At 32.5% G+C, this 15,154-nt stretch overlaps 1 long non-coding RNA gene across 1 annotated transcript; it reads left to right on the top strand.

Annotated features, from left to right (window-relative positions):
* Positions 1–1,553: 1,553 nt before the first annotated feature.
* On the top strand, positions 1,554–4,164 carry LOC143083915 (uncharacterized). Its single transcript, XR_012980939.1, has 2 exons — positions 1,554–1,789; positions 3,580–4,164. It is a non-coding gene; the product is annotated as an uncharacterized LOC143083915 (long non-coding RNA).
* The last annotated feature ends 10,990 nt before the right edge of the window (positions 4,165–15,154 follow it).

Raw genomic sequence — 15,154 nt, 5'->3', positions numbered from 1 at the left:
TGATATAAAAGAAACACTATTTATTAAACGCATTTTAAATTAAATGTTAACAAAATGTATACATCAAAGCGTGTTGATGATCAGTTCAAGTGTTTTGATGACGAGTATGTGATGTTTGTTTTTTTAACTTTTCGTCCGATTCACATTGTTTTCAATTTTGCACACTGCTCAAATCAATGTTTTCCCGTGTGGACACATTGTACATTGATATAAGATTTATTAGACCAAGTAAGGTAATCGATAACAGGCAATGACTATTTCTGTACTTATGTTTGCATTGAGTAAAAAAGAACGAAACACTATACGAACGCAACCTTTTTAAACGAAAGACGAAACCGTTATGCATGCAAAACGTTATGAATAAGAAAGAAAAAACAGAAAATGTTAGTGATCTAACAACCATATTATTGTTGAAAGTTTGAAGACGTTTAGCAAACCATATACCAAATAACGATATATACGATGCAGTTGTGTATCTTGATTTCGAACGTTGAGCATTAACAAAATGTTTGAAAACTAGTTGATAGTGTTCTCGCGTTGATTCGAAATACAAAAAAATATATCTTGTAAAAACACTTTTTACCCTCATTATTCATGCATGTTTTTTAAAGATGAGATATACACAATTGTGTTTATGAATTTTACACCAACATGCTGTTAAAATGAATGTGATTCCTTCATTTATCATTTTGAGATAACAAACTGGTAAATTGAAGAAACGTAATACCTACTAAAATATTGGAAATAATCATTCTGCATTTATAATAATATTGGTGTCAGCTAAATTTTCCTTCTTGTCCAAATAAAGACATGAAAATGAATACCAACGATGGGAGTTCATTTGCAGAACATCCAACTCAAGATTTGTGAAAAGGTGATTTATTTAGAATATCACAACTGACAGTGATGGACAGTTATGTCATAGAACAAAACTGATTAAGGTGGCTCACCCCAATAGTGACCCCCGGTAGAATTTTTTTATTTTCACATATTCTGTAGATTTTTTTATGCTGAATCCAAAAATGCAAAGAAAAAAGGGGGTCACCAGGCTCGTTTTCTCCTCAAATTGAAGCGAAATGTGCGATTTTGACCCTATTTCCAAACATGCCCACCCTTCCAACAATAACCGTTACATCAAATTCAAAGACTTTTAAAACCAAGTCAGTATGATTTTTATGTGAAAAAACATTAGAATTTGAAATGTAAACCTTTCCCTTGGTTGTTTTTGACTTAAAAATCCTTTTATTTTCAGATTAATGTCTAAATTTTGCATTTTCTAATTTTAGTTTAAGGCAAAAATTATTGGTTTAATCGATTTATCGTAAAATTTCCCCGGTAGATTTTTTTTAAAAACAGATATGTCAAAGCTATGAACTTTTCGAACATTTTAAGGTAAAATAAAATGGGGGTCACCAGGCTTTTAAAAAAGTTACGAGCTTTTGTTTAACCCCTCTACCCCATAAGGTCTGATTTCATTGCACTCCATTAATTACTTAATTGTGAATTCTTTATTGATGGCTTTAATAAAGTAATGTTTGTAGTTATATCAATAAACGATTGCTGAATATAAATGTGGTTATCGTATTACTGTTTGTTATCAAAAAGTGAAATTTTGATTATTTTGGTGAAATACGGTAATTTTGTCTGGCGCGAGTTTCTTCCCTCTAATTTGGCGCCATTATCGGACCAGAGGAATTTCAAGGTCGCCATTGCCGAGCAGCATACTATATTGATGAATACGACCATGTACATGCATAACAGACATTGTGGCGAATATACAACGATGAAGGTAGAGTTATTACATAAGAAAACATAGATTTCGATATATTAGGCAGCCAAATGTTATCAGTATAACGAAAAATACAAACTTGGGGGTTGTCTCAAAATACTCGCTACTGTTGAAAATCACTGCGGCTGAAACCTTGCACGGGCTCAATTTCTGTTCCATGTTTAATATTATAGATCGTTATAGCTGGTATCTTATGTATGTGTTTATTTTACCTTTTACAGACAAGTTGTAAACATGTCTGGCCAGTTTTGCAAAATATCCGTGTGCAAACGGCCGAAGAGGAAGGGATGACATCTACTGTCATTTTTACGCTACCGTTAGCAATGGTTAGTGTCAATGAATTAGTCTTTTTTAATCATCATTTTTAATAACTTATTTCGTAGCCTAGTTAGGTTCATATTAGTCCGAGATTAGCCCCAGCTTGTCTGGCAAAACAACCGTTGGACGTCAGAGAAATCTCGGACTAGGGTCATATGTATGTGGGGTACCCCATAACTTCCATCGGGACAGTTTCTACTCCTTGACCCCAACTATATTTCCCTTCCCATTTTACTCTAACCCCCCCCCCCCTCCTTTTTACTTCAATTCTTCCATCTCCTTGCCCCAAGACAAAATATATTTCAAAGATACCCCCTTTTCCCTGATCCCTCATTCCCCTGTCTCCTTACCCCTGTCCACCTCTCTATTAAGGTCTGGGGTTTGATTGACTTCTTTATTTTCTTGAGAATATGATATAATTGGCCTAATTTGTAAATGATAAACCCTACAGTAGGAGGCAAACGAAGGATTCATCTTTATCAATCACAATTTGTTTACCATTAACCCCCCCCCCCTAATTCTGTTAGGTATACAAAAATGTCTTAAGGTCTAGTAATAGAAGTATCAGGATGCGGCCATAAGTATTTGTCACTTGAGATTTTTAGCTGTTCATATATATTGTATATAATATAAAAAAGAAGATGTGGTACGATTGCCAATGAGACAACTATCCACAAAAGACCAAAATGACACAGACATTAAAACAACTATAGGTGTATACATTTTTTCAAAAAAAAAATATTTTGGATTGATTTTAAGCATCCTGGTACCAATAGAAGCAGTTTTATCACAGGTTTATTTTTTGGTTATATTTTTTTTGTGTCTCATTTTCATTATTTTCTGTTCAGAAATTCGATATACATGTATATTCAACCAAATTAAATTATAAAAAAATATTTTATGTTTTCTCAAGGGAAAACAAAAATAAATGAAAACGAACCTATTATCAAATAAACACATATTAATTTAGAACATTTTAGTTCTTTTAAGGTTACCCTTGCATTGTCAGTCTTATCAAACTTGCATGTACCTCCCAAATTTGGTTTCTGTTCTCCAATTTCAGTTTGCCTCTACCAACGTTATGAAACTAATACACAATTAATGCATATATATATGCTTACTACATTGTACCAACAAACACACATGAAGTTTGAATTTTTGGTGGGGTCGCTTTTACTTTTCTAGAGTTATGCCCCTTTACAAATTAAAAAAATGCTGAAATTTTGTTCCTTTCTTTAACACAAGTTTGCTTCATCCAAATGTTCTGAAACTTATATGCAATGCTTACTACAACAACACTCAGATCAAGTACAAATTTGGGTGGTGTCACCCTTTTCATCCTTTATATGCAAGCGGCTGCTCATCTGTGTCCCATGGACACATTACCATGATGAACTAGTCTACATCTATATGCTTTTGAATGTCAATAATTGTTGATTTTCTGACAGAATTACTCTGATATTTAATTTCAGGCTGCAAGTACATTTGTACATGTACATTGCAAATGGAAGGAGTGAGCTTGGAATGTTCAACTTTACTTGGAAACTATTGGCAAAGTACTGACAGAATTTCATGAGAAGCCAGTATCATATTCTAGTCTTGCAACCGGAAACTATGCGTAAAGTGCTGAAACTTAAGAACAACATTCTACATGTATATATGCAATATATGTTGCCACAATCCACTTAAGGAGCTAAGATCAACTATAAATTGGAACTACATGTATATGCTTTAGTGCTGTCAAAATCCTTTAAAAAAATATAATCAAAAGGACCTACTTCACCTATATATATATAGCTACCTGTCCCAATGATGAATACAGATCATACATGTATATATGAGTCTACTCTTATAAATAAAACAGTGAAGGAGAATAAAAATAAAGAAAATATAGAGCTGATCAGCTAATGATTGTACATGTACATGATGTATAAATGGCAACAATTCGTACATGTATACTAGGACATTGAAATTAATTATATTAATAGATGTTTTATAAATTTGATCTCATAGATATTAGAGGAATAAAATCAATCACGTTTCAAAAATTTGATTTAGTTGAGCCTTTTTTTTAACACCAGTTTTCAGGACATATTATGGTATACCATTGACTGTCCGTCGTCAGCATGTCGGACATATACTCAAAAATAATAAATACTAATAGGTACATGTAGTAGTCAATATTGTGTAATCAATAGGTCATCTTCATGTATATTTGGTGTATGAAATGATTATTAAATGTCTTATCACAAATTAAAATATCAAATGAGAGGATGTGATATGATTGTAAATGAGACACAACAGACCAAATAACACAGAAATAACTATACCTGTAGGTCACCATATGGACTTCAATAATGAGTAAAACATATTCTGCATAGTTGGTTTTAAAGGTCTCGAAATGACAAATGAACAATTTAAAACATTTAAAATGAGAAAACTAATGGGTGATTTATGTACAAAATAAGAAATGAATAACAAATATGTCTGTCTTGCAGGGTTTATCTGAACTTAACCTCATTTTCATTGACTTGTCTGTTTCTTGAATTCTAAATATGTTTCAAAATATTTGGTTGATGGGATGATTGTTACAGAGTCCAACATAGGGTGGGGGCTAATTGGTGGATTATATTGCAAATAACTGAAGCCAGCCCCACTTTGGCAGTCAGTCCCCACATTGCCACTAGAGAAATAAAATAACTAAGAAAAAAAAATTAAATCACGATAATTTCCTGCCGATATGCACATCTACATAGTATGTCCTTATTATCTACAAAGTTTCATGAAATTCTGTTGTGTGGTTTCAGAGGAGTTTCGATGACAAGCTGTTTGCAGTTGTATACTGCAGCAAATAAGTTCAAAGGGGCATAACTCCTAGAAAAATAATTCGTAATTTCCTGTCGATATGCACATCTACATGGTATGTCCTTATTATCTAAAAAGGTTTTATGAAATTCTGTTGTGCGGTTTGAGAGGAGATGCAGTGACAAACTGTTGCAGTAGTATATTGAAGCAAATAGGTTCAAAGGGGTCTTACTCCTAGAAAAAAAATATGTATATCTAAATAGTATGTCCTTATCTAAAAAGGTTTCATAAAATTCTATTGTGCGGTTTGAGAGGAGATGCGATGACAAACTTGCAGTAGTATATTGAAGCAAATAAGTTCAAAGGGGCATAACTCCTAGAAAAAGTTTGAATCATAATTTCCTGTCGATATGCACATCTGCATAGTATGTCCTTATTATCTAAAAAGGTTTCCTGAAATTTTGTTGGGCGGTTTGAGAGGAGTTGTGATGACAAGAAACAGGACTGATAGACTGGCTGATGGACGGACGGACGGGTCAAAAATGTTATACCCTGCGCCACTTCCTTGTGTAGGGTATAGAGGAAGATGGGGTGTCATTGTTTATGAGGCAACTCTTCACCAGAGACCAATTTACATAGAAGATAACAATTATGTCCCCGTACGGACTTCAACAATTACTATAAACTGATATACCACATAGTCAAACAAATAAAAGTCCCAGAAATTACGTTTTTTTTTATATGACTGCACATAATGAAAATTAAAGTTGTGCATACTGAATGATCACTGGCAAGTATTTCAAGCATAATACGGATGAGAACATGCAGATAAGTATCAATTATGAAAGTTATGCAAAGTAAGACGGGAGCTAGATTTATGGACTGCCATAAAAAAAAAACGAATGGACAATTACGCTTGGTGCATGTGTAGGCAAAATTCCCCCTTTTTACCCTACGAGGCTTCGTATGTATACATCCAGCTGTTTGAACACCCTGTATAATCAAGGGGTCATCTGTCAGATTAGTCATATTTCTATGTTAACCATACGATATGAAAATAAGCAGATGTGGTATGATTGCCAATAAAACAACTATCCACCAAAGTTCATATTTAAAATTCAATATTATAAATAAAAAAAACATTATCTCCTTTTATCATCACGCATAGATCGATGATTAGTTATGCATTTCTTTGCCACGGTAAGATCAAATCAGTGTTCACAAACAAAATTGTCATTCACATTTTTTTGCCGCATTGACATCACTCAACTATATTTGTGATCATTTGTTTTAATCAAGAACTTTCCTTATTAGCTTACCTTTTAAAAAAGCATTTCAAAAATTAAGATTAAAGTTAAAGTTTGCCAACATCACCGGCTAATATAGCGTTCTTCAGGGAGTAGCTTTTAAATTACAATCCAAACTTTTCCTGAACCTAGTAGTAGTATAGATTTTTTTTATATATAAAGTCTTTAGTAGTGTTTGAGACTGCCCGGCACGATGCGGGTGTATGTCCTAGCAAAATCCCAACATGGTGAAACCAAAAATTTTGCGGTTCTCCGCAAAGCATGCAGTATTTAGGAATTATATCATAGACCGATATATAAGGTCGGAATACTAGGCCAGTCCCGGTTACTTTTGACAGTGATGGATCCAGGGGGAGGGTTCCGGGTTCCCCCCTTTTTTGGACGATCAATGCCTTTGAATGGGGAAATATAGTTGGAACACCCCCTTTTTGTCCTGGGTTGGGAACCCCCTTTTAAAATGGCTGGATCCGCCCGATTGATCGTTGCTGGATCCATTAGTCTATTTTAATAACATTCAGTGCTCTGATTCAATTATTTTAGTTTTAATGCTGATATTTCTTTTTTTTTTAATATGAACTCGGTTGACATATTGATAGATACAACAGAAAATTGCAAATCAACAAAATAACAATTCACAAAATAAGTAATAGAAAAGTATCATAAAAATAGAAAACATTGGTCCCGATGTCTTAGATTATAGGACTAAGTCTAGTGTTCCGGAAATCATGGAATTGTGATACGAGAAAAATTATCAGATGATTTTCGTGCAGGTAAACATATCTTTAAATGAAAATGTTAAGTATTAAGTTTGTTAGAAAATTGACATGTTCAAATTTGTTTTGGTATAACTATAATTATCAAAATTTTGCAGTGGAAAAATATATCGCATACTCGGGAATAAACTCCTAAAAATACTTGGAAATAAAGATATTTCAAGTTTTAAATATATTTATGACAGAAACAAACTGTTATAAAACGCCAAACGGATTATATCATGATAACAAACCCGCCCCGATGTTTTAAACCATACTATACGGGCAGAGACATATATACACATATATGTCTCTGATACGGGTCACAAGTTTACCTGTTTTTGAAAGCTGTACGATGACATGAAGTTGTTTACATCGCTATCATTTGTTTACAGTTAATCATTGCGTCATTGGCAAAACATTTTCAAAAATAAATATCCACGACATCATTTAATTCAACTGGTATTTAAGTGAATTCAAAATATGGTACGAACGGACCCAAGAGGCGACCGTGTAAGATGAGAATGCGTTTTGGGAGAGAAGCGGCACCAAATACCGTCGACGTCATACATGTGACTTTGTCAGTATTTATATATTCTTTTTTTTAATGTTATGCTTAAATCATGTATATTTTTCTCCTTTTAAACTTTTATGCGAAAAATGAAGAAAGCACTGTGAATTTCTGACCGTTCGTATTTCCTGTTTTGAAGAACGTTTAGCGTCTCTTGTTTACATCGTCAAGGGTGCTTTCATACACGCCCGCGTTCCAAGGTCGTCAAAGCTATTTTTGAGAAGACCCCTTAAAGCGACCGTTTCCAAGGCACTCGTCGTAAGAAACATGCGTTAAAATATGCGCATTGGTAAAGGGCCGAGCCACCTTAAATGACAACAATTGCAAAGGTGGGGAATAAATACCGCCATGATCCCCAAGTCCCTCGGTAACTATATTTCTTGCCATATTTCTTGAGCGTAATATATTATCATTAGGTATGCTGACAACTTTCTACCAACGACCATTGAACATTAAGACCATTTTTATTTCAGAAACATTTTTTTTAATTGTATTTGATTCATTTAAATGGACCCAACAAAAAAATCTGTGAACATGCTATATTTCTAAATAGTTTATTCAAACTATGATAAAAGAATATATTGCAATTATATGACTTTATTCAGTTTGCATTATATACATTTTTTGTATTTATTTATCTGAAACAAAAAGCTGAAAGGAGAGATCATGTGAACTTCATTTTAGCAGGAAGTTTTTCCTCTCAGTTGTGTACAATATTTGAATACACTGACGATACTAATCAACATATTTTTCATACGACATATAATTTTCTTTGTTACATTTGTCTTTAAACACGGAAATGTACTATACATAGCCACTCTTAATAAAAGTAAAATTAGGGTAGTTTAAGTAGAAATGGCTTATGCTCAAATGACAAAAAAAAATCCCAAATTGTGTATTAAGATGCAAGATATCAATAAAGCCAACAGACGTATTGCGTTGTTCGAAAGTGATAAATCGATAGAGAGAAAACAATTCCTGTTTACAAACTAAAACTGAGGTAAACACATTAACAATAAGAGGAAAACAACGAAACAACAGAAACACTGAAGTACAACCAAATAAAATACAATGCAAAAAACACACGGATAAGATAACAACTGCCATTTTCCTGACTTGATACATTAATTTTTTAGAAGAAGAAATTGTGGGTTGAACCTAGTTTAACGGCTAGCCAAAACCTCGCGCTTGTATAGCAATGTTTAATATAACATTAAAATGACAACATTACATACAGTACAAAATAAGAACATTCAGGACAAACAAATACACAAATAAACATAAAAAATTTAACATTTCGACATGCATATAGTTATCAAAGGTACCAGGCTTATAATTTGATACACTGCATGCGTTTCGTCTACATAAAACTCACCAGTGACGCTCAGATCAAAATAGTAAAGAAAGCCAAACAAGTACAAAGTTGAAGAGCATTGATAACCCAAAATTCTAAAAACTGGTGCCAAATACTGCTAAGGTTATCTATGCCTGGTATAAGAAAGCCCTTAGTATTAAGAATAATTATTAGAAAAATTTGGCAAACAGTAAATTTATTAAAAAAATAACCATATAATTGATGTCCACGTCAACACCGAAGTGGTTACTTATAAAACATAGAAGATGTGGTATGATTGCCAATGAGACAACACTCCACAAGTGACCAGAATGACACATATATTAATAACTTTTGGAAACCGTACGGTCTTCAACAATGAGCAGATTCCATACCGCATAGTTAGCTATAAAAGGTTCCGAAATGACAAGGTAAAAAAATTCAAACGAAAAAACTAGCGGTCTTATTTATGTATCAAAAGAGAACGGAAAATCAAGATGTAACAAATAAACAAACGACAATCACTGATTTACATGCTACTGACTTTGGACAGGCACATACATACATAATTTGAATTACCACAAAATAAAAACAAACGCGTAAAACAAAAAACGATAGCACATTAAACAGTACAAAATAACCTTGCATTGTCACCTACAGAATTTGCTATACATTGGTTTGACTTTTTTAGCTTTTAAGTTTGCAATTTAATTAGGATTTGTATTTTCCTCGGAGATTAGTATTTTTGTGATCTTACTTTTTTTAATCCAAAACAATGCAATAATTACTACGATAATTAACATAACCGCCTCCCAAAAACGTAACAAAACGCTACGAATACTTTAGGAAGTGCCTCATCTCTATTAACAGTGACCAAACATTTAAGCTGTTCTTTGGGACGACACCATTTGTAGGAATGCACTATAGAAACTGACGTTATTAAGAAGAATGCCCATGTTGTTATATCTTTTTAACAATTATCAGTTTCTAGTGTAACTGACAGTACGTTAACTGTTGTCACTATAAGTGGCTAAGTCATGTATATTGTATTGAATGCTGAAATGCTGAGTACACGTGTTATTCCTTATTACATGTATTAACAGACAAATGTACTAAAGAAAAAAATAAATTGTCATGTTTAGAAATATTTTGATTAATATAGCGCACTTATAAAAAGAAGTTCACAAAGAGAAAAACATCCTGTAAGAGAGATGCTCAAAAGATATGTATCTCTTTTCTACCTTTTGTTCGAAGTAATCAAAACGATAAAAAAAAAAAAAAAAACCCAAACAGAACAAAGTAATACAAAGTTCAGGTTAGTAAATTGTAATTTCGAATGAATATACCGACTCCTATTCTACAAACATTGTTAAGAATCTTTATGTATTGTTACGAAAGGTGCAGCTACGATACATTTAAGACCTCACGGAAACGCAAAGTAAAATATATAAAACAGTATCCATATTCCAAAATTGTTTTAATAATGAATCAAGGAAATCTAACTGTCAACAATGACCCATCTGATAACTAACATATATACTTCATCAATTCCTTATGCATTAGTCCCCATCAGTGTATATTGATGACCAAGGAAAATTCAAAAAGGACATTCATTTACCAAATAGCAACAAAAAAAAAGCTCACACACATCAACCCGGTCAAATGAATGGAAATTAATTGTCGTATTTCAAACTTTTCATATAGTTTCTCAAGTATTGCAGCATTAAAATATGGTTGTCATAAAAATAATAGTTGTCACTGTATCAATGCACATACCCATTTTGATAAGGGAGTTTAGTTTATAATTAGGTATTATTGGCAAAAAACAACATTCAATTTATGTTTCATTAGTATAATTATTGCTTTTGTTACATGGATAGTCTCGTCAATTATTAATGTCTCATTGCATTTTAGATATATTTAGAATGAAAGGTTTCTACGAACAATTATACGATGATGCTTTCTTGCAAAATTTTCATCTTCCCATTGATCAGCCACTTTGATGACCTTCTTCCACATCTTCATCATCCACTAGGGCTACTTTACATAAGAACTATTATATTTTCACTGCCAGTTAATTTTCTAAAACGTTTGAGTAATTTTGCACTTGACAAAGGAGGCACCAATACATTTTCTGCAATATACAGACTAGTGATGTAGTGACGAGATTGTTCTTACGTTCAACGACTGTTTCGCCAAAAATACTTGGACTGAGGGACCCTCGCTGGCACAGCCACAGCCAGCTTGTGCAAGTTGTGGCAAACAGCCGTTGGACGTCAGAGCAATCTTGGACTTATGAGTTTCAACACCAGTAACTGAGTAAGGTGAACATTTGCTTTCAAGAAAAAAGGTCCTAGATTAGTCATATTTTAATTTCACTTTCAAAGGTCCATTTCATATAAAAAAATCAAATACTCTCTCATAATCTTTAGTAACTGTAAAAGTTGAAGTTAGCCCCAGGAGGCAGGATGTAAAGGGATCAAGTCTGTTTCACGTCTTGTCAAAATAATTATGACATCTGGCAAGGCTATTTTTTTTTCTGGGACGTCTTCCTACGACGGTGTCCCAAAAAAAATATAACATTGGCAGACGTCATAATTATTTGGACTATTTTACTCAATAAAAATGTTTATCGTCCTTCCCTATGCCTGTATTACCCTGCTCAGTCGCTCCTTAATTCTCCTATCACGGCTTCAAAACAAGACAAGGCATTATCAGCCACGTCACAATGTGAAAGGAGAAGTTCTCAGCGAAGTCACAATTACAGAGGAGATGTTATCAAGCTTGCTTTTCTCAAGTGTAAAATTGCCTTAGGAAGAGAGAAAAGACCAGTAACAGAACGATAAAAAGATAATCGAGTTTTCTTCTTGTATATCTATATCATAAAATATCGGCAACTCGACATAATGAGAAAAAAGGTTCACATTGTGGCTCGCGGTTGATATTTTACAATATCAATGTCGCATTGTGTAGAAAACCCCATAATCTATACGTACCACACACCTTTGCGCCCCTCTGTCATTCGCACCTTACATATTTGCACCCAATTTTTGTTGAAATTCTAGTTGGATTATTAAATATATGTTTTCATATGTATATATATTCCCTAAAAAATATATATATATTTCCAGAATAAAATTGTGTCATGTCATATCAAATGTTGTTTATTTTAACAAATTGATGATTAATTATTAAATGTTATTTATGTACATGTATGATTCCTGTTAATTGGTTTAACCTTAATTTGGTCTCTTGCTTTGATATTAATACTGCAGATACACTGCATGAAATGATACGTTTATAAAATTTATTCATATATTAAATTTCTAGTTTTGAATTTAAGGTCTGATTTATGAAGAATTATTTTAGTACTTTATTAAAGTTTCATAATTTTGTTAAATTTCTTATTTTCTTAAGTTTAATTTCGATTTATTGGTTATTAAATTTGTTATTTATTTGAAAAATAAAACCAGTTTAAATTTGTTATTTAAAAGGTTTAAATCTAGTTTATTACCGTTAATTTTTTTCGTTTGAATATACGTTTATTTTTTTTCACAAATTACTAATATAAGACAATTTAACTGAAATTTAATTTGGATTATATAACAAGTTTATACTAATTAACTTTTGTTCGGTAAATTTGAAATTTAATACCAGTTTTCGTAACGTGTTTATGTACACGTATCTTGTTTTATTTCAATGATTAGGGTCAAAAAGGCTTCGATACTGTCAGCTGAATATACATGTTGTACAAGTTGTACAACATAAAATGGAGAGTTAATAAGAAAAAAGGCAACTTTACGATCGGACTTATTTTAATTGTCCAAAAAGAAAAAAAAGAAAAACTTGTGTTGCAAAAATATTAACAACTTGCATAAATAAATATTCAAATCTTGAAAATCCCCAAACCTTTAGAGACTGTCAACCAAGTATAGGTCTTCGTCAGATTTTCATGGACATTCTGGTCATTTTTTTTATCTTTCTCAATAACAGAAAATACAAAACACAACAAATAACAAGAGCTTCATAAATAATGGTTAAATTTCATCGTTTGTTTTTATTGTTTTTATAAGGAATAATTCAGTAATGAATAGTTTAAACAACATGTATTTATCGAAGTACAGAAACACAAATAGAAGATAATTTTAGAAACAAGCAGTTTTTATTACCCCCCTTATTATAGACTAAATATATTTTGCATTTTGACATTTTTCTTCCATTTAATAATATTTACAATAATCATATATATACGAAATGTACTTTTATACAGTGCACTTTGTCAGATATTTCTTAAACATCGTATTACTTTTTTAATAATATTTATAATGGGATGTTAACTCTTGTTGTCAACAATCATATCTGTTTTAGAGGAAATATTCATTTTTAAAAATAAGTTATCTCCCATTACATTGGAAAAGCGTAAATAGTAAGATATTATTGTATAACCTTTTTCTTTTTTTCATATTCAAAAAAGTTTTACGGATGGATGGACAATCCTTAACAAAATAACAAAATTTGCCGCATAATAGTATAACAGGGCACAATAAGAAAAAGTATCAGCTGTTTTAGAGCAAATTTCAATATTTTCACGAAGTAAACGGGATTTTTCTTTTTTCCAACTTGTCGTATTTTGCTACTGACTCTTTTGAAAACAATGTTACCCGTTTGTACAACATAATTCGCTTTTCTGTAAGTGGAAGTTATGCAGGCGCATTTTTTTGCGCGCATTTTGTGATTAACTTTTTTACGTTTGTGTGCAGCATGTGATTACATTGGCGCGCACTAGTTTTTTCAGAAACACTGTGACAGGTAAATTAAGATAATTCATATTAAAAATGACTGTAGTTATATTGAACTTGATTATGCTCAAAATTTGAATTATATATTTTTCATAAATCTGTATTTTATATGTTTTTGAAAGAAATCGAAAAGATTTTAAAGCAGACCGCAATGAGCACCTCATATTGGATGTATTATTCATGTTTTCTATCGTAAACACAATCTTACGTTTTGGGCAGGTTACATGTGCCTACCTTTTTCTCTTATTTCCTATGAGTTAAAAAACGATGAACATTTAAAAAAAAATCGTGCAATATGACGACCTGATTTGAAAAAAAAACAACACATTCAGGATCTTTTTTTGGAATCATACAGTGCAGGTCACTTCTAACCTCTCTTTAGAACTGTCAGAATAATCTAACTGTCCTAGAACAGTTCTAAATAGAACTGACCAAATCAGTTTTAGGTAGAATTGTCAGGATTAGTCTTAGGGTAGAATTGTCTAAAACTGTTATAGATAGAACTGTTCAAAACAGTTCTAGTCGTAGAACATGTAGAACTGTGAGCATACCTGACCAAATCAGTTCTAACCGTGGAAGTGTCGGCAGAAATGACTAAATCAGTTCTTACCTTAGAACTATCAACAGAACTGTCTAAAAATTTTCTATCAGTATAACTGACCAAACCTGTCGTCAGGATAGTAGAACAGTTCTAACTGACGTCACTGCAGTTATTGGCACATATATATATATAATTCGTCTAAACATCAGCCCAACAATGTTAGATCTGTTAATTTGCTTTCGCAAAATGTTTGTTCTTCCCTCGCCGGGATTCCAACTTATGCTATTGAGATATCGTGACCAGTGACCGGGTGTTACTTTTCTTCGTCAATTTTAATCTAGCGTCGTAATACAGTACATGATATATAAGGCATAACAATGGAATTTTTACAGATCAGCTGAGATATGTATATACAAGTCTAAATTTAAAACAACGTGCAAGTTAAAATTTAAAACAAGTCTAAATTAAATATATATACAACATATATCATTCTTTAGACTTACAATTCATATTTAAGACAAAGAATTCTTTAAACTGTTCTATGGATAGAACTGACTTAATCAAATCTAGCTAAATCGGTTCTAATCTAGGACAGAACTTTCAGGATCAGTTCTAGGTAGAACTTTCAGGATCAGTTCTAGGTAGAACTTTCAGGATCAGTTCTAGGTAGAACTTTTAAGATCAGTTCTAGGTAGAACTGTCTAAATCAGTTATAGATTAAAACTGTTCTAGCTAGATCTAGAACTGTCAAAAAGGTGCCAGAATGACAGTTCACCTGACAGCTTCCGACAGTTTTGATGAAAGGTTTGAAGTGTTCTCCACTGTAGATGTCTACTGAAGCCAATAATCAATGGCCAGATTCTTTATCTTAGAGGAAACTCATGGGTAAATCGCTTAAAAAAGAGGGTCATTTTTGCGCCTTCCCCCCTCCCCCCCCCC

This window comes from Mytilus galloprovincialis, chromosome 7 (assembly GCF_965363235.1).
Source record: "Mytilus galloprovincialis chromosome 7, xbMytGall1.hap1.1, whole genome shotgun sequence".
In the NCBI taxonomy this organism is placed as follows: Eukaryota; Metazoa; Mollusca; class Bivalvia; order Mytilida; family Mytilidae; genus Mytilus; species Mytilus galloprovincialis.
Note: the sequence above shows the minus strand (reverse complement) of the source record. Positions and strands in the feature narration are given on the sequence as shown.